The sequence below is a fragment of the Leptopilina heterotoma genome, unplaced genomic scaffold (assembly GCF_015476425.1).
Source record: "Leptopilina heterotoma isolate Lh14 unplaced genomic scaffold, ASM1547642v1 Lhet_21, whole genome shotgun sequence".
Taxonomy (NCBI): Eukaryota; Metazoa; Arthropoda; class Insecta; order Hymenoptera; family Figitidae; genus Leptopilina; species Leptopilina heterotoma.
In genome coordinates this window covers 1,380,145-1,400,378 of record NW_025110925.1, presented here as the reverse complement: position 1 = coordinate 1,400,378, position 20,234 = coordinate 1,380,145, and the positions used below count along the sequence as shown (strand labels likewise).

At 26.9% G+C, this 20,234-nt stretch overlaps 1 protein-coding gene across 9 annotated transcripts in view; it reads right to left on the bottom strand.

The window, feature by feature from the left end:
• The window catches only part of LOC122501476 (kazrin), a 131,790-nt gene extending 111,843 nt beyond the window's left edge, over window positions 1-19,947 (bottom strand). For 7 of the 9 annotated variants that reach the window (XM_043610963.1, XM_043610967.1, XM_043610969.1 and 4 more), the window contains exon 1: window positions 12,252-12,487. The gene's annotated coding sequence lies outside the window, so the exon portion shown is untranslated. Of the gene's footprint in view, window positions 1-12,251; window positions 12,488-14,503; window positions 16,961-19,180 lie in introns of those variants that run through there. The other 2 variants (XR_006301570.1, XM_043610965.1) reach the window with 2 other exon arrangements.
• Between the last annotated feature and the right edge of the window lie 287 nt (window positions 19,948-20,234).

Genomic DNA, 20,234 nt, shown 5'->3' with positions numbered 1-20,234 from the left:
TCCTTTTCGGTTAATTTCTATGTGAAATGCAGTTACATCAAATACTTTACACATCCTTTTATTATTATAATTTTTCAAAAAATTTAAATTATGTAATATTTTATAAGTTGAGTGCTATTTCATATTTATGGAATTTATAGTAAAAAGCTAAAAAGGTTTTCCAACTTGGGGAAAAGGGAAATATTACCGACACGGTGACATAAGAGTTAGGATTTAAATCAATAAGCTTCTAGAGAGTATGGTGTAATTCTCTAAAAGCGGTTATCAAAAGGAGTTTTAAGTAGAAATTCTCCTAGTTAACAATTAGAGGTTGGATCATGAAGATAATGTTAAACTTACAACTAAGTAAGCATTTGCATATAAAATTATTCAAAACTATTTCAGAAGAAGGCCCCAAAGCTTGATGCATTTGGAAAATGATAAGACTGCGTTCGGGTAATTGCACTTAACACTTTTAGCTCTGCTTTTAGTGCTGATAAAAACGACAGGGATTTTTGTTTAAAAAGTTAAATTTTCCTATCAAGATGAAAGTAAAATTAAAAGTTAGAAATAATTATCTGAACTGAACATAATTATTCGAAATGAAATAATTAATGTATTCCATGACAAATATTTGATTAGAATTATGAGAAAAAAGTCCCTTCATATTATCCTAAGGGACTCTTTATGATAATAAAAATACTATAAATAAGATTTGAGAGCAAATTATAGAACCATTATCTAGAGCAAGTATTGAATTGAAAAAAATAATTGTAAAAGTAGTCTGAAAACAATTCTAAATTTACCACTGGTTTGTACCCACATTCAGACCTCTACAAACTTAAGAGTTAGAAACTTTAAAAGAATTTAACGAGATTTAGTTGCCCAATTACACCGCAGAAGCTCGTGACAGTAAAATGAGAATGTAGATTTATATATATGTAGAATAGAACTCTATATGCACTGTAATTGCTGACTAGCTCTTTTTTGTTAACGAGTACGACAACTTGGCTTTAAAGTGAATCCTCGTAGCAAGTTTTTCTAAAATTAAGTTGACAATTATTTTTAAAAAAATAATTTTTTCATTAAAGTGTTTAATCTTACGGTCAATCGTAGCGACTTTTATAATTTTAACATGTTTTTAGAAATTTTATTAGATTTTAATGCTACAAGTTTTTTTTTAAATGTTTGTTAGAACTTTATTATTATAATATAACGACTTTTTAGCATCTACCACTACAATTTGTATAAATGACGAAATTTATAACCCTTTAGGGGAAAATGATGAAATTATTGTTCCCTTTCTTGTCGCACTCTATGGCAAGAATGGATGATTTATTGGTGACACAGATACACAAAGAAAGATGTCATGGTTTAAGGATCAGTGTATCCTTTTCTTAAGTGTTTTGGGGTGCTGAAGATGAATCAAGTTCCTTTTTCTGCAGCATCTTTAAATTTTCCCTAATCCCCAAAAAAACATGCCGGATTTTATTTTACAAACTTTTTTAACGGGAAGTGACACCCCTAAGATGTTTTTATAGTAATTATTGTATTTTTTTTTTGAGTATTTTTTATGGGTCATTTTTTTCCTGTCCTCTCAAATAAAAAAAAATTTTTTTTTTTAATTTTTGTCTTTTTAATCATTGTGCATTTTGTCATCATAAGCATGTAAAAATATTCTTCTAGAGTATTAGAGTTTTTTGAACCCCGGTTCAAAATTAGCCAAAACTCATTTTTTGTGCCTAGGTAACATTAAAAATTTACGAAACACTTAATAAATTTTATAAATTACAAATATTTTAAAATTTGTTTCAGTTAATCCTCAACTCCTCGATAGTCACAACCATTTTTTTAATTATTTCGCAAATAAAAAATTCATATCCCCTTTTATTCCGTTGTGAAATAATTTATTCCATGAACAATAAAATCTACAATTTAATGTTAATCAACCTGTAGAGGGATTACAAACGCCATTAGTCGGTAAAAAGCACATTTCATTATATATATATATATATATATATATATACATACAGAGGATAAAGGATTTTTAGTTTTAATAAAATTTATGAGAAATGACATAAAATAAAAAAGGTTATCGCAGTTTTTGAGATTCGAAGTACCACAGATTTACGTTTTAAAAACATAACATTAATTTTTTATCATATTGCTATTATTTGGGGTAAAGTTGGATAACATTTTTAATTTTATGCATTATTGAAATAGGCTTTTAAAAAAGTATTTTTTTCAGAATATTAGAATATCATTACACAGGTTTACAAGGTTTTGGACCCAAGCAATTTTAATTATTTTATGCTACTTTAAACAATTGTTACTGAAAATCGAAAAAAACAGTCGTAACTTACTTAAAGATTTTTGGGGTCCCTGATTACGAATTCGAAGTCAGCTTTTAAAAATTCAAAATGGCGGATCCAATATGGCGGACAAGAATTTTAAAAATCTAACGGATTTGCTTGAAACTTATTACTCGGGGGTTTTTGGGGTTTCTGATTTCAAATTTGACGTCAGATTTTAAAAATTTAAAATGGCGGATACAATATGGCGGACAAGAATTTTAAAAATCTAACGGATTTGCTTGAAACTTATTATTATTATATATGTATAATATAAAATTTATTTATTAAATTATAATTTTTTGCTTCTAAGTGCTATAATATGAAGGGTAGATCGGGTATCATTGATTCGTGTAACCGGTCGAATCGTAATAGAATCCGTTTCGACAAACGTACATTACATTCGTGGAAGAACGAGGTACCAACTACGGTACCAACACAAATGCATACTTTGGTCTAAGCCGAGCTAGGGCATCGTACTCTGAATAAAGGGGAAGATCATTTCGAGGCAATGTCAGTTCAGTACTGACGTATTGTGTATAATCGGCCCCCTTTGAGACTCAATTACGTTTCAGACTGCTTTCAACAGTGACCAACAGTAATCAAACCACTAATAGCACAAATTACTACTCATCCTCACAATATTCAAATAATACATGTTTTCTCTATAGTACCATTCTCAATAACCGAAGTGTACCGCATCCAAAGTATAAATCTACCGCATAAGACGTCCATTGGTCAATTTTTTCTAAATGTGGTTCAAATTTTTTATTTTTCTTTTATAGTCGGATTCATTGACATCAGTTTTTTAAAATTCATCATCAGCGATAAAAATATGAAAAAATTACATATTTTCAGAAGAATCACCCATATACAGGTCTTTGATGACTGTCTTTAAATATAACAGATTAGATAATGTAATCCCTTTAAGTTTTATACACTAGGATAATTATTAACCTTTGAATGAAGAACGATTATCGATTGATTATATATGAACAACACTTTTTTCTTTTGCCCTTATGCATATGCGTGACGAGATATTCAAGTAATTCGCTCTTCTGAACCAATAATATTGCTTTGCGATACTTCCTTATCGTCTGTTAAGCGATCTACAGGTACACCTGTAGATCGACCTCAATGACCTTCTTTGAATGGCCAATGAATATGAAACACTTTGTTTCCAACCATTTCATTTCATTCTCATTTAAAGCGAAAATACACTTCTAAGATATATTTAAATTAATCATGAAATTCAGTAAAAACTTTTTAAATCCCTCTTGACAGTTTAACTCGTGTCTGTAGACAAATGCAAAGAATAAATGAAGTATAGTCAAACAAATATGTTAATTTGTGTTAAATGGAAATTATATCGAAAATATGTCAGAACAGTTTCAGTTCGGTATATATCCTCTAAACCAGAATCTGAAAAAGTCGTCTATTATGTACCTAAAATAGTTATTAAATATAAAACTCTTTTTTTTATTCCAATTAAGAGAGTATTTATTAATAGTTAAAATATTCAATGAAGTCTAAACATTAGCTTTAATTATGTTTTATTGGATTATTTAATTTCGAAATATCAGCAAAAACTATTTTCTGGCACTGTGAATAATGTAAAAGGATTCTCGATCAATATTCGATGTGGCAACTGCTTTGTGCTTCATTAAAAGCACCTGTCCTTATTGTAAAGATAAAAATCCAGAATTTTTCATGACATTCAATAGCAAAAGTATTAATTTCATTTTTCGATAAATTAAAAAAATTCAAAATTTAAAATTACATGGAATTTTTATGCAATTTTTAGGTATCAACTGCTCACAATCGGCATACTTTTTATAAATGCTAAAGATGAGGGTAACAAATACTCAAATCTGGTTGTAAGTTTTACTTTTTCAAATTGATTTCTGTGCAATCAAGTTTTGGTTTTCAATCCGATTACAAGTTTATTTAAAAGTTTGGTTTTTAACGTCTTATTATAATAATTTAGCGAAGTATGGTGAACTATGGAGAACAGCAAAATCAGTCTTAACTAATTTATGATCTTTTAAATATAAATTTTAAAAAAATCTTTTAATTTGCTAAAGCTGACGAAATGTAGCCTCATATTGCCCATGATTCGTAAGGTTTCTCCCATAATTTAAAATTTGATAAGGTTTTGCCAAAAAGTTGAATTTTACTTGAAAAACATAATTTCGTCTTTTGATATTTTTCCTGAAAATTAAATTATGTTTATAAAACCCAATCTTACATTATTTATTAATAATATTGTTTAAGCAGATTGTCGAAAAGTTTAATATTTTTAAAAACTGAAAATTGAAATCGATTCTAAAAGAAAGAATAGGTCATTTTTTCAATCGGATAAAAATTCTATTCTAAAAATCAATTTGTCCACGGACGTGTTTTTTGACCCACTGTGCATCGGTTCAATCAGAAGTTGAGCGTTCTCAAATTTATATTGATAGGCAAACTTTGCAGAAAAGCAATATTTTCCATAATAAACTAAAAAAAATTTATAAAAGCACGAAAGATATACATATGCAGAGGGTACAAAATAATTTTATTGAAATTTGGAAACTATTTACAATATTATTTTTAGGCATCTGGACATTTAAATTCATATCAATAATAATGATCGTTTAGAACAATTTAAAAATAGAATACAAATCTCCCCTAGACTGACCTCAATTATTCAGGGGTCAAGCAGAGGTCAAGTTGAAGTGACACTTATTGACAAGCATTCCATCTATAATAACAAATACCTTAATGTGACTGAGATTTACTAACAATAATGACCAATAAATTAAGAATTATCCACTTAAAATTAATTTTGCGGAAAATCTTTATACATGAAAAATCATTCTATACAGACGATTTCAAAGAAGATTCCACAAGGATTTCTACAAACGCAGTTTTCACGTATTAAGGGAAAAATATTTTTTATGTGCTTGGGGAAATTCTTGGGATTCCCAAATGAAACGATTCTATGGAATTTTTAAGGAGCGATTACGTAGAATTCTTTCACGCGAGATAAAAATTTATTAATCCTAATAAATTTCTAAATACCTAAAATTAGAAAAAAACCATAAAATGTTCTGTTTTATTAAAAGTGGAAAGCATGTTTTAATAAATTATAAATCAATTTCACTTCATTTTTACTTCACTTTCACTTTATTCTCACTTTACTCTCACCTCACTTTTAACTCATTCTCACTTCATTTTCACTTCACATTCACTTTAGTGTTCACTTCATTCTCACTTCACTTTCATTATCATTTTACTTCACTCTCACTTTATTTTCACTTCACATTCACCTCATTCTCACTTCACTTTTACTGTCATTTTACTTCACTCTCACTTTATTTTTACTTCACTTTCACTGTTACTTTCACTGTTACTTTGACTTCACTTCATTTTTATTGAATTTAATTTATCTTCGTTTTAAGAAAATTTGGAATGTAAATAAAGTTAAATTTAATAAAAATAAAGTACCTGTAAAAAAGAACTTAGAGTAAAGTCAAAGTAATAGTGAAAGTGAAAGTAAAGTGAAAGTGAAGTGAACATTAAAGTGAATGTGAAGTGAGAATGAGGTGAAAGTGAAGTGAGAATGAAGTGAACATTAAAGTGAAGTGAGTGAAGTAAGAATGAGGTGAAAGTGAAGTAAAAGTGGAATTAAAGTAAAGTGAGAGTGAAATGAAGTATTCGTAAGTTAAAAAATAGAATAACTGCAAACTACTATAATATTTGAGTATATTTTAGGTTTTTTGATAACGATTACGTATTTGCACTGAGAATTGCAAAATTCAAAATGGAGGAACCAAGATGGCGTCCAAGTTTTTTAAAAATCAATGAATTCGCTTGAAACTTGCTACTCAGGGGTTTTTGGGGTCGCTGACTTTGAATCTCATATCAGATTTTCAAAATTCAAAATGGCGGATACAATATGTCGACTAAAATATTTAAAAATTAACCACATTCGCATATCGCAAGATTGCTGTAAAATTACCTGCTATCTGGAATAGGTCATAAAGCTCTCTGCTTTACAAAATTAAAAAAGAAATAAATTTAAAATTTTAATTTTCCCTATATAATTGAAACTAAAAATGTACCCGCAGATAAAATATAAAACGTTATAAAGTATGCGGTTACGGCATCTGGCGTAAAATGAGATAAGCTTGAAATAAGGATACTTATATAATAGTTATCCAATAAAAGAAAAACGAATTCGGTGAATCCATTTTCGTATTGGAGATGATAAGTGAACCACGAACGCGATTTCATATCAAAACCAAATTGAGCTGTTTTCTCGAATTATTTCCGCTTGTGTGGATAACTTTTCTCTTGTAGGGAGATCGATTTCAAGTTTTATGACATTTATTTGCTTACTATATAAATCAAAAGCTTTATGGTGCCCTGAATTGTAAAAAAAATATTGAGAGCAAAAGAAAAATCAATTTTTTGAAAAAAAAAAAAATTTACATTTTGATTGTAAAATGAAAAAATAACTTTTTTTAGTGACCTTTTCACATTGCACGTTTTTCATCCACGCTTTTAATTTACATTATAAACTATACTCATAAATTCTCACTTCGAACTCTGAAGTATAAATCTAAATTAGTAAAAAGTCGTCCATGTATAAAAATTTGTAAAAATTTCTACTACAAACTTTCGTCATTTTTCACCTGCACTTTTTAACTAACAAATGACATTATTTTCGACTAACAAATGAAAGAGTTCAATTTTTTATTTAAAATTAGAGAAAATTTTTATTAATTTAAATTGGTGGACAACTTTTTACCAAATTAAAAAAAAAAGAAAGTATTTTGTACATAAAACGCTTCAATTTTTACGCGGCACTATACGCTTTAAGGAAAAGTTAATTTTTTAAAAACTTAGGGCATCAAAATTGGAGACGAATTTAAAAAAAAAATTCTGTTCTAATTTTTCGTTTTTAAAAACATTGCGGACTTCAGCCTCATATTATAATTTTCTATGCACAAAAAACTTAAAGATTAATACAACAACTAATGAAAATTCTTAGCGTGAAATGTCTTAAATTTAATATTTTTAAAAAATATACATTCACAAACCGTTTTCAGGTGAAATTCAGTGAATTGACCCGAATAAAAATATATCTCTTTATTTTCCGGGTATTCCTCTTGAGATTAATGTTGTGATTATAAGGAATAATTAAGTGATTAAAAATTTGTTTTAACCAAAAATTTACACTTATTTAGTAATGCAGTGAGTAAAAATTATTTTTCAAAAATTTACAATTCTTCAATAAGCCGAATACTTAAGTCTTAAGTCGATTTTCATTTAATTTTCATTTAATTCTTAATTCTTAATTCTAAGACAACCTGTATTAGAATTTAACAAAAGAAAATTAAATAAAAATCGAAACTTTATAGTAAATATTTTTTTCAATTTTATATTTAGAAATAAGTATAGTATATAATTGTCTGTGTATTAGAAATAGAAATTATAGTATAGAGTTAAAATTTTCGAAAATATGAAAATTTTTTATTCTTTTCAATTCAAGTCTTCTTACTGGGAATATGTGCAGTCGAAAACAAGAAAGAGGTTCTTTATGAAAGAAGTAATTTTCATTTCATGAACATTTTGCTTCCTCATTATGGTCAGCAAAGAATTAGCTTGCTCAAGAGAAAGCTTTGTATTTTGAATCGTTCTCAACTTCTTTTGCCATGCTAAATCATATGCTTTTTTTCCTTTTAATGTTCCTGTTTGTTTTATGCAATCAGTCTACTATAAAGAATAACATGACAAATAGGGGAATATTATAATAATAAAAATGCTAAATTTTGACTTTACAAAGTAATTAAAAATTACCATGTATAATTCATTTGCCATGTAACATAAAACACGACATTATTAAATATTATTTTGAAGACAAATATAAAATTTTAATAGAGAAAATTTTTTTTTATAATATGTTTAGTCTATTTTTAATCTATTGTCATATAGGGTGAAGTCCGGGGTAGATGGCCTTTTTTAAAGAATTGTAAAAATTATAAAAAAGCAATTTTCGTCTATAAACTTTTAATTAAACATTGAACACTGTACTTTAAAATGACGAAAAATAAAATATTTTGATTGAGAATAATTTTTATTTATTTAAAATTCAAGTAGAATTATGAAAATAATTAAATTACGAAAGTAAAAAAGTGTCTGTTTTACCCCGCTCTACTCTATAGGTATTTTTTTCAAATCTCCGCACCTAGTAATATCACAAAGATATTTAATAAAAAATTACAAACGTTTTGTTTTCATTTATATAAAAAATAAAATACACTATTAAAAATAATCCATTTCATTTCAATAAATAAATAATTTAATCAAATTAGCAAAGGAAAGAATTGCAGGAATATTTTTCATCAGAAAAATGTATAATAAAAATGTATTAAAAAAATGTATAAATTTTAGCAAAATTCAAAATGTGTGTATATGGGAATTTGAGGTATTTCGAAAATTCCCATTTATTTCAGTATTTAATGAAAATGTATCCTCTTTAGATGAATATACAATTATTTCACTTTTCCTCTACTCGTCTAAGGGGATGAAAACTAATTATAAAAAAATTCATGACATTCTTGTTTTCATTTCTACCTCGAAAAGTCTAATAAAAAAATAAAAGCTTAAAAATAGCCCAGTGTATGATTTTAAAGTACTTTTATGATGAAAATGAATAATGTAAAATTTAATAATTTTTAAATCTCTATTTGCTGAAAGTTTCAACTAGTAAAATTTATTTAGGTACTTTACGCAAAATTCAAGTTGCATTATATTGCATAATATATGTTTGTAATATTTGCTTTTCTCGTTAAGACTTTTTTTTAATTTATTATATTATATTATATTATATTATATTATATTATAATATAATATAATATAATATAATATAATATAATATAATATAATATAATATAATATAATATAATATAATATAATATAATATAATATAATATTATATTATATTATATTATATTATATTATATTATATTATATTATATTATATTATATTATATTATATTATATTATATTATATTATATTATATTATATTATATTATATTATATTATATTATATTATATTATATTATATTATAATAATATACAATTTTTTTGAATAATATATTTTGTAATAAGAGGCCTATAAATATGTTTGTAAAATGTTTTTCTTTTTATAGCATTTTTATGCGACAGAATGTTTTCCAACTATATAAAAAATGTTATGTGGAAAATTGGAGACGGTAGAAATTGCATTTTCCCGAATTTTCTTTTCGATGAAAGCGAAGCATTAGATGCATATCTATATGTATAGCATACATCTATGTGTTGTGGAAATTTACGAATAAGAGGGTAACTTTAGGGTATATAGTGCTGCTTCTGTAGGGCGTTAGGGAGGGATTAAAACTTATTTATTCATCTGAGCGATTTACAGTCCAGTTCGATAGTTTCAAAGTAAAATTTCAAAAATATTTTAAAAGTAGGTATTTTAAATTTTTTGAAAAATCGAAACATTTTATGTGAGGTAACTAGTGATGTGCCAATACACCTAAATTTTAAAAAATATTAGTATATTAATATTTTTCCTTCACTTTCTAGATTTTTTTAAATCGCATCTTTTAACCTATTAGCAAACATTCTGCTCAGAGTTATAAAAGTTTTAAAAATTGAAAATTTTGAAAAAAGCAACTTTTTATATTGTGTTTAAAACTTTAAGTTATGTGTTTAAAACTGTAAAATAATATAAATTTTTTTCTTTTGTTTAACAGAGTTTCTATAATGTTTCAATTACTATTGGTAAAATTATTACTAAATCATTAATTTGATGTATAACTTTTCGTCGTTTCATTAGTAAATTATTACTAATAATTCAGATTTAGAGGTTTCTCATTATTCTGAAAGAAAATTTTAGGGTACTTTCAAAATTATGCATAAGTATATATAGATAAATAAATTATTTTTTTCCAGAATTCAAAACTCTAAGATCAACTTTTATAACTATTTTTGAAATATTAAAACATTAAGTATGAAATTAATTCTGTTTTTAAATTAATTAAAAAAAAAAATTCTTTGAAAAAGTGCATTTTTTTCTTATAAATTGTACTCGCTGACATTCATTATTTCATTCAAGCATAAATATGAATTAAAATTACAGAATAATATTCTTATAAATCAATCTTTTCTTTTGAAAGTGAGGTGTGTGTTATTCAACTTTCACATGTTTAGAAATCTAGTAAAAAATGCAAAAAATTTTAATTAAAAGTTTTTGAAAATTAATTACTTTTCAAAATTCAATAACTTTTCGTAAAAGTAGGTCAAAAATGTGTTCAAAAATAGATCAATAATTATTGACGCATTTTTAAATATTCTGCAGAATATATATTACATGTAAGCTGGTTTTTAAAACAAGAAATTCAAAAAAGTGTTAGTTTTCAAAATTTTTGATTTTCAAATGGTTAATATATCTCTGGATCACATGACTAAAATTTTAACATTAATTGTTGTATATTTCTGAAAAGTAATAATCGAAAACAATAAAAAAAAATTTCGTTGATAAACTTTATGGACTTCAACATCATATAAAATAAGAGTACTTTGAGCAAGATTAAGAAAGATTAATTTTTTTTTTTGCATTTTAAAAATAAAAAAAAACCGTTTTTTGACAATAATTTTTAAAAAAATGTTATGATAGGTACCTAAAAATGTTTTTCTTTGATTTTATATAGTTTTTTCAGACAATGCTTTTGACCTCTTATTCAACATTTTTCGTCCATGGTAACCTGAGATATTAAAATTTTTAAAATCTGAACCAAATTCAATCAGAAATTACACAATTATTGGTATTTTTTTAAAAATTATGGAAAATACCATTTTCTCAACTTTTTACAAACCAAAGCAAAGTATATATTCATGAAATGAATACAAAAAACTAGCATAACTTATTTGCGGTCTTTTATTCTAATCCTATTAAAAAAGAGGAATTATGTTTTAAAAAAAGGTGCTGAAAAATATTAGATAACACAAATTAACTTGTAAATTAATTAATATGTTGTAATTTTAATCAAAATTTACTTTTTCTATTATCAACACTTAAAGTTTTAATATATTGTTTGAAATTTGAATCGAGGGAAATTTGAATAGATTAAGATCGCAGTTTAGATTAATTTAGACAAATAAAGTTATAAATTCAGTAACAAAATTGTTACATTTATTAATATTAATGAAACAAGGTGAATAGCTGATTTCTGAGTTTTCAAATATTCTTAAGGTTTTTTGGGCTTGCTGATTAACGATTCCGAAGTCAGTTTTTAAAAATCCAAAATTTTCAAAACAAACAACTTTTAGTGGTACAAAACTAAAAAATGTCACAACATGGTAACAAAGTGTGAAAAAAGTCACTACTTTTTTCACACTTTGTTACCATTTTGTGCCATTTTTTGGGAAAAATATAGAGACTCTTTTCACACTTTTTTACTATTTTATAGTAAGTTTTAGTAGTTTAGAGGAAAGCCTGTCGGAAATTAAACTATCTCTAGGAAGTACATCTCTTTTTTAAAGATCCTCGAATATCCTAGACACGTCCTTAAAATATTCTAATTTCCGAAAGCGAAAATACCCCCAGGACGTTCGTAGGATATCCTGAAGGAATTATTTTACTATACTTTCACCAAAAATTCGAAAAATTATATTCAAACATTAGGTATAAATAATCCGTAAAGGTTAAATAATGATAAAGAACTGATTCAAATCGTCACAATTTTCACATGGAGCTTTAATGTAAAAATTGTCACGACCCTATCGAATCCTCAAAACCCTTCAATTTCCATAACAACCGACAGTCGAAAGCAAAGGGAGTACAAAGATTTCCTGGAACTGAAGAACTGTCATCAATGACGTACCTATATTTTCCCCTCATGAACTGATGGCCTCAAATATTCCATAGTTGAGGATAAAATTTTTTTTTCCAATTGTCACACGCACTAAAACACACGAGAAAACGGAATCGAATCAGTCTTGGAAAATTGATCAGGAAGACGAGAGAGTCTTTTAAATGCGCATTGTATATATTCTCTTAATTGCATTCGACCGCAAGTATAGTAGAGAAAGAATCATGTCACTCACGACTTAACGGGAATTGAACCTCCCGAGAACTGGCTCGCTAGGGCGCTAAAAGCGTGTCGACGACGACAGCCCCCGCCCGGGTCAGCGCGTGCGCATCCAAAACCACCCCTGTTCTAAAAAGACGCTCCTCTCTCTCTCTCTCTCTCTTTTCCACCCCATCGATGTCTGGCTCGCTTGCTTTCTTGCTCTCCCATCGAAGTAGTGAACCCTAATATTCGCGCAGAGAAAGCGATGTGTCGATCTACACACACTATATATACCTGTATATTTCTATTGTTCTTCAACCATTCACGATTCTCTACATTCGACCTGCTTCCTAAAACAATAGATGTGGAGTGAAATATTTAATCGCTGCAAACAAGCTCATTATGACTGTTTACATAATATAGAATTTGTTTGATTCTGATCAATAGTTTTGCGCTTATAAGACGAACAAACTTTCACATATAGACAATAGACTGAAAATCTTGTCTTATATATACTGTTACAACAAACAATTTTTATCCAAAAATAATTTTCATATTCTAAAAGAGCTCTATTTTTTAATTTCGATTTTTTTAATTTAAATATAACGAACAACAATTTTAAAAAAATGTTTCAATCGCCCCGTCCGAACAGTAATGTTTTTTTACAATCTACTGTTCACAATTACTAGAATTTACAAAAAATAAAAAGGAAAAAATTTTTTGCAGAAATAAGTAATTTATTTGTTTAAAAAGTAAATAATTTGTTTATAACAAATGTAATTGTTTACGCTAATAAATTTTTAAATTTTTTGAAAGAATGTACATGTATGATATAAACATGCCCATATCGAAAAATTTCATGGAAGTATACCCCCTGGAAATTTCATGGAAATTCTGCAATTTTTTTATTTTAATAATATTTTTACATTTCTATGATATGATTAAAATCTAATAATAAGCCGAAACACAAAGGTACTCAGAAATTTTGTTTAATTAAAAAAAAATTATTTATTGCTTCTAAACTATGGCAAGAACAATACCAATTTATATCTGAGTCATCAAAATTAATTTAATTTACAATTCATAAAAAGTAACCAAAGCCGATAATAATCAGCAGAAGATGAAATATTATTTTTTGAGGGAACTTTATCTTCTGCTTACTAACAATTCTTAGTAAAAAAATTGTTGACTGTTCTCAAACTATTGCTAGAACAATTCCAACAATTATCTGAGTCATCAAAATTAATTTAATTCACAATTCATAAAAAGTAACCACAGCCGATAATCAGCAGGAGATTATTATTTTTGTTAACAGTTGTTAATAAAAAAATTATTTACTGTTCCTAAACAATATGGCTAGAACAAAATTTTCTCAAAAATCTTTAAAAGCAGGCAAAATTCCAGAAAATTTTTTTAATTTCATACTTTTTCCAGGTTTTTTTATACCTATTTATAATTTCCATGCTTTTTCGAGGTTTTCCAGGAGTTCCAGGCTGTGTGGCAACCACGATTTTGATATTTAAATCCTATTTTTAATTTTTATTTAACCTAATCATATAACTATTTGACAATAGGTTACGAATCAACGTTAGCTACACTTTGAATTCAATGATTTTGATTTTAGAAATATCCAAAAGATTAATTTATTTAATTTTAAAACATTTGCCAGACTAATTCATAAATTGTTGGGAAAATTTCTAAGAAACCGCAGAGAGAGGGGGTTTAACCCCTTAACTGCCATGGCATAGATTTTAGCCGTCAAATCTTTGCCATGGCAGTTATGGGGTTAAGGAGATTGACACACTAATTATTACACTGTCACTGAATTTAGATTTATTATAAATAATTTTATTCAATTTAATTTACTTTAAATTCTAATTTCAGCTGAACAGTTTATTTATTCGGCAGAAGTAGAATCCGAATTTGGAATTTAAATACCGCATAACCATGCGGCTCGCCATGCGGCGACAAGCATCACTCTCAACATTCGAAAATTTTCAATAACAATTATTTGACAATCTAGCGAGATAACAATTTATAATACCGTTTTTACTGGGACTCACCGTCAATACGACGTCGACCTCTCATCGCTCCTCGTCTTGACATGGCACTCAACTTATAATGATGATGATGTTGGTTTCAAACCGAGACGTCGAAACGTTGCACATCTAATGAAATGGTGTTTCATTTATTACTCTTCCGATAATCGATTAAAAGAATATCAACAAAATTCAACAACGGAAGAAAAAATCAACTACATTTTAATTTTAAAGTTACGAAGTGATGCGCCTTACGACAACACCAAATCGAGAATTGTCGAGAATGAAATGTCCGTCTGCTTATCCACGAGCGCGCTTCGTTTCCTTATACTCTGGTGAGTTCCAGGTGTACTACTATTTTTACATTCTACACTTATCGCGCGGGGTAAGTTAACCGCGGTCGGTATTGCAGAGCGCCATTATTCGTCTGCCGTCTCCTCAGCCTTTAATTCAATATGTCCGCAAGCAGTGTTTTGACAGGACCAAAAGAAAAGTGATTTTCGTCTTCCTAGTGCTCTTGAATATTCAGGAATCACGTCCGAATAAATGCACCAGAAAGCACTTCCCCTGATGACTTCGAACAATGGATAAGTTATGGTGGAACAACAATCAGTACTAGAGAGTATTTTTTTTGGAAATCAACCTGAACACATCGTTTAGAAGTTAACTAAAGTACATCCCGAAGTATTATTTTTTAAACCAACTTCGGTATAACATCTAGTAAAATACACCGATTTTACCACGAGTAATAAGTAAAATTCAAAAAGAATTAATTTGAAAATAAGTCCAAAGTTTTGTAAAAGTTTCAAGATTTAATATTGAAACAGTATATTTAATTTCGAAGTATCGAAATTTGTTCTGGAGGCGATAGTCTGGAAGAAAATTAAATCCCTAAGAATACAATACCAGTTTCAACACCTGCACTAATCGTTATTCTTAAAGTAAGATTTTCAATTAATTTTAAATAGACTCGTTGTATAATATTGCCAACTCTTTTCTTTCTTGGTTGTGTTTTTGAATAAATATTCTCTCACAACATTTAGTAGGTTTATTGACTTACCCTCATCCCAAATTATATTCAATTCTGAAACTAATTTAAAACGAGGAACGTAGGCATATTTAAAAAGGTTTCAATTTTGACGTAACATTATTTAATAAAATTTAAATTATTTAAAACTCATATTTTCTAAATTTTTCGTGACCTCTTCTAAAATCTAATTACTGTATATGTCCCAGTTCACGACCACTTTTATTTTAACAATAACCACAATAATTTAAAAATTATTTCTCTAAATCTATTTAGGTAAGATTGCTTTTTAAAAACAACAGTTTTTCAAATTACTGTAAATAATAAAGTAAAAATAAAAACTGGATAAAAATAATAATTCCGTAATATACAATATTATATATACAATTTCATTTACAAAATAACATTTCATACTGATGAATTTTAATTCAACAGACTTACATCAGAAAGAGTTAATTTTGGAAATTGAACACTGTCTTCAATCCACTTTGCAACACTTAATAGTCTACGTTCCTCAAGATTTGGCGCCATTAACTGCAAACTTAAGGGCAATCCTCTTTTTGATATGCAAACAGGAATATTAATAGCAGGTAATCCCGCCATATTAGCAGGTTGAGTAAAATAATCCTGTACCACACACTGCGTTTGATTATCAGCTTTTATAAAATCTTTATACAACGGAGCGTCCGACAATGTGGTAGGTGTTAATAAAAGATCAATTCCCTCATTCCACGCACCGTCAAAATCCTCTGCAATTAATCTCCGAACTTTCATCGCCTTAACAAAGTAATTTTCATAATTTTCCGAGAGTAAGAAATAATTGCCAGCTATAATTCTTCTTCTAACCACATCATTAAACCCTGTACATCTTGTCTTAGCAAACAATTCATTAGTGGAAAAATTTTCGTCCGCTCGAAATCCAAATTCAATTCCATCATAACGTGCCATATTACTCGCGACCTCACACTGATTTAAAACCGAATAACAAACGATTGATAATTCTGTATGTGGTAGAGAGACGGGGACAATTTTCGCGCCAGCTTCCTCTAAAAGTCGGGAAACATTTTGCCAACAGTCATTTACCTCACTGCTGAGATTTACCAATTGATATTCTTTTGGTATTCCAATTCTAAGTCCACTTACGTCAATTTTTTCTGGTAATGAAATTGGTGAAAATTCGCGTTTTAGAGTTGTAGAGTCTGAGCTATCTGGTCCAGCTATTGTATTTAAAACGAGCAAAGCGTCATCCACGTGTCTTGCGAGAATGCCGGGAACATCCATGGAATTTACTAATGGTATCAATCCGTGACGAGACACCAATCCATAAGTTGGTTTCAATCCAATTAATCCACAGTACGAAGCTGGATTACGAGTCGAGCCTCCGGTGTCAGATCCTAAGGCGGTGTAACAAGTTCCTGAAGCTACTGCCACTGCTGAACCTCCACTGCTTCCTCCTAAAAAATATATTAATTTTCCAAAAAGTAATCAACATTTTGGGTTGATTAATTGTTCTTTAATTATTTTATGCATCTCAGGCGTATTATGGTCACTTTATCTACCTCTTCAGGCGCATACTAAGTTCACCCTTTTAACCCAGAGGTCGATAAAGTGCCCATTATTGCTCTAGGGCAATAAAGTGTAGTTTATTGACTTTTTGTACTTTTGCTTGTTAAATAAATAGAGTTGGCTCTCAGTTAAGTAACCAAGTCACCAAAAATAATATTATTAGTTGTTCCTTACGATGACAACATAATTAATTTTTACCTAATAATATTTAATTACTTAATTAGTTAATAAGTACGGGCCAAAGGCGCTTCGATCGATTAAAAATAAAAGTCAAAAGTCATTTATTGAATTAACTCAATGTTGTCACAAAAATTTTATTTTGTATTTCTCTGACCTATTACTGATTTCTTAATTCAATTCACCTTCTGAAATTTAATAATAATTTCTAAAAATTACAATTTTTAAAATTTTCTTAAAAGTTACCCTTTCAAAATACAATTATTTTCTTTTTTTACTAAACTTCATCTCTAAATCAATTATTTTTAACTTTTTATTTTAATTGTAACTGTAACTGCCCATGTTTTTTTTAAAGTTAACCTGGTATAATATTTTTAAAAAATTACATTAAAAAAATTTTATAATTTAAATGTTTTTAAATATTTTTAAATAATTTTTTAATTATATTGAATTAAAACATGTCCAAATAATTGGAATGTGAGAAAATTTTTTAAAAGTAAATGAATTTTTGAAAAATATTTTTAAAAAATTATCAAATTTTTTAAGAATTTTTAATTTAATTTAATTATTAAACAGAACATGATTGCTCCAAAAATTAAAAAAAAAATAAATTTTTAAAAATTTTAATTCAATTTGTTGAAAGATAATTGAAATTTAAAAAATTATGATAATATAATTCTAATTAGTTTTTTTTATTAAATATTGTAATGTAATTTTTCGAAAATAGTTGAATTTCTTAAAAGAATTTTTGTATAATTTAAAAAAACCCTAATTAATTTTTTGAAGAATTTTAATCAATAATTTTGAACATGATTGTCTTCAAAATATTAAAAATAATTCTAGAAAATTTTAATGATTTTAATGTTATTATTTTTTGTATGTATTTGAATTCTCAGAAATATGGAAAATAATTAAATTTTAAAAAATTAGAATGAAAAAAATTCTAAGAATTACATTTTTCAAAAATATTTTTGTATAATTTTTAGACACTAATTTTCATTAATTTTCATTTTTGAATTTACAAATTTTATTAAAATTGTAATTTTATTAACTAAATCTTGCAAAGAATTTTGTCAACATTTTTTTAAATATAATAGAATTTTAAAACAATTTTATTTAAATTTTTCGAAATAATTGAATTTGTCAGAACTATTTTTTCAATTCTCTGAATATATTTGAATTCTTTAAAATTTGAGAAACTTCATTAAAAAAATTTAAAATAATTGAATTGGTGCAAAGGAATTTTATAAAAAAAATTGGTAAGTAATTGAATTCGTATGAAATTTTTATTAAAATTTTGTTTAAACAATTGAATTCTTTTAAAAATTTTATTAAAATAGTAAATATTAAAAATAATTTAAACGAGGAAAATTTTTGAAAAGAATTGAAATTTTTGAGAATTAAATTATTTTCAAAATTGCCAATTAAAATTCTTCAAAAGTTGATTTTGAAAAATTGTAAATAAAATATGTAAGTAAATTTTTTTAGATTTTGAATCTGAAATTATTTAAAAATTAAAGTTTTTTATTTGAAAGAATAAAAAAATTTGTAATTTGTAAATTGAATACGCAGCGTAATATTTGGTACTAGTTAATATAATAAAATTTTTAAAAAGAAAATAAATTTCGATAATTTAAATTTTTAGAACTTTATGGTCACACAACTTGCTCTGAATTTTGTAGAATCAAAATTCCAATTAATGGAAATTATATTTATTCTTAATTTGCATTGATAAATAGTTGTCATTCCCATTATTAAAGTTTTAACTTTTTTAATTCTCAATTATAAAGAAAAAAATAAAAACGAGTGTTTTTTAAATATCAAAAATTTAGATTTATATAAAATATTAAGCTCTACAAATAAATAAGAAATTGGAAAAAAAAGTTAAACAAAATCTGAATAAATACAAATGACTTATTTTCATAATTTACCTGCAATGTGCCAATCGTTTTCACTCGAGCTCAACGCTTTTTTCTCCGAATTTTCCTTTCCATTGTAAAAATAATTCTCCATTAATTCACAGCCCCAGATATTTTTCGTCGGTCCAAAAAATGAATCAACAGTTCCACATCCCATGGCAAATTGATCTAAATTTGTTTTTCCTATTAAAACAGCTCCCGATTTTTTTAACCGGCTACAAACTGTCGCATCGTAACCTGGTTTAAAGTTCGCGAGCATTAAAGAACCACAAGTTGTTAAATGATTTTTCGTACAAAAATTATCCTTTATCGCAATTGGTATTCCATTGAGTTCACTTAAAGTATCCTTATTTTTTAATTTTTCCCCCTCATTCTCAATTTCTTGATTTTCAATTTTCGTTACACTCACATAAGCATTCAATGGTTTAATAGCTTCTATCAATTTTCGGGAAGAATTCAAAATATCCGATGGACATATTTCGCCTGTATTTATTTTCTTACTCACTTCTTTGATGGGAGAAAACAAAATTTTATTCATTTTTGCATTTAAAAAAAATCAAGAATTAAATTCTAAACGTTGTCCGTTTTGAAGGTTAAAAAATCAAATTTATTTACAATTTGAATAAAAGAAAAAACTGGGATATTTTGTACACTGTAAATAATTATTGTAGAAAAACAACAATTGTATTGTGTTAAGAATTGTTTTACAATTTTCCATACAAAAAAAAGTAAAATTGAATACAATTTGTTTACTTTTTGCTTGCGGAACTTGCGGAAAAGCGACGAAATCTTCTGCTAGAAAGTTGCAATTTTTCCCCACTTGCGCTCCGATCGCTTATAAACAGCTGTGTGTGTAATTCAATATGGCGACGCTTGTCAAATTCGACAAATTTTGACAATTCATTTTACAAAAGTTTATATAAAATAATAAATAAATAAATAACGTCACCAAAGTGATAATTTTTTTGTGATATTTACAACAAGAAACAAAACAAGTGTAGAAAATTGATAAATTTTTCATTTTAAAAAATGAATTTCTTTGTATTTCATTGTAAACCTTGTAAAC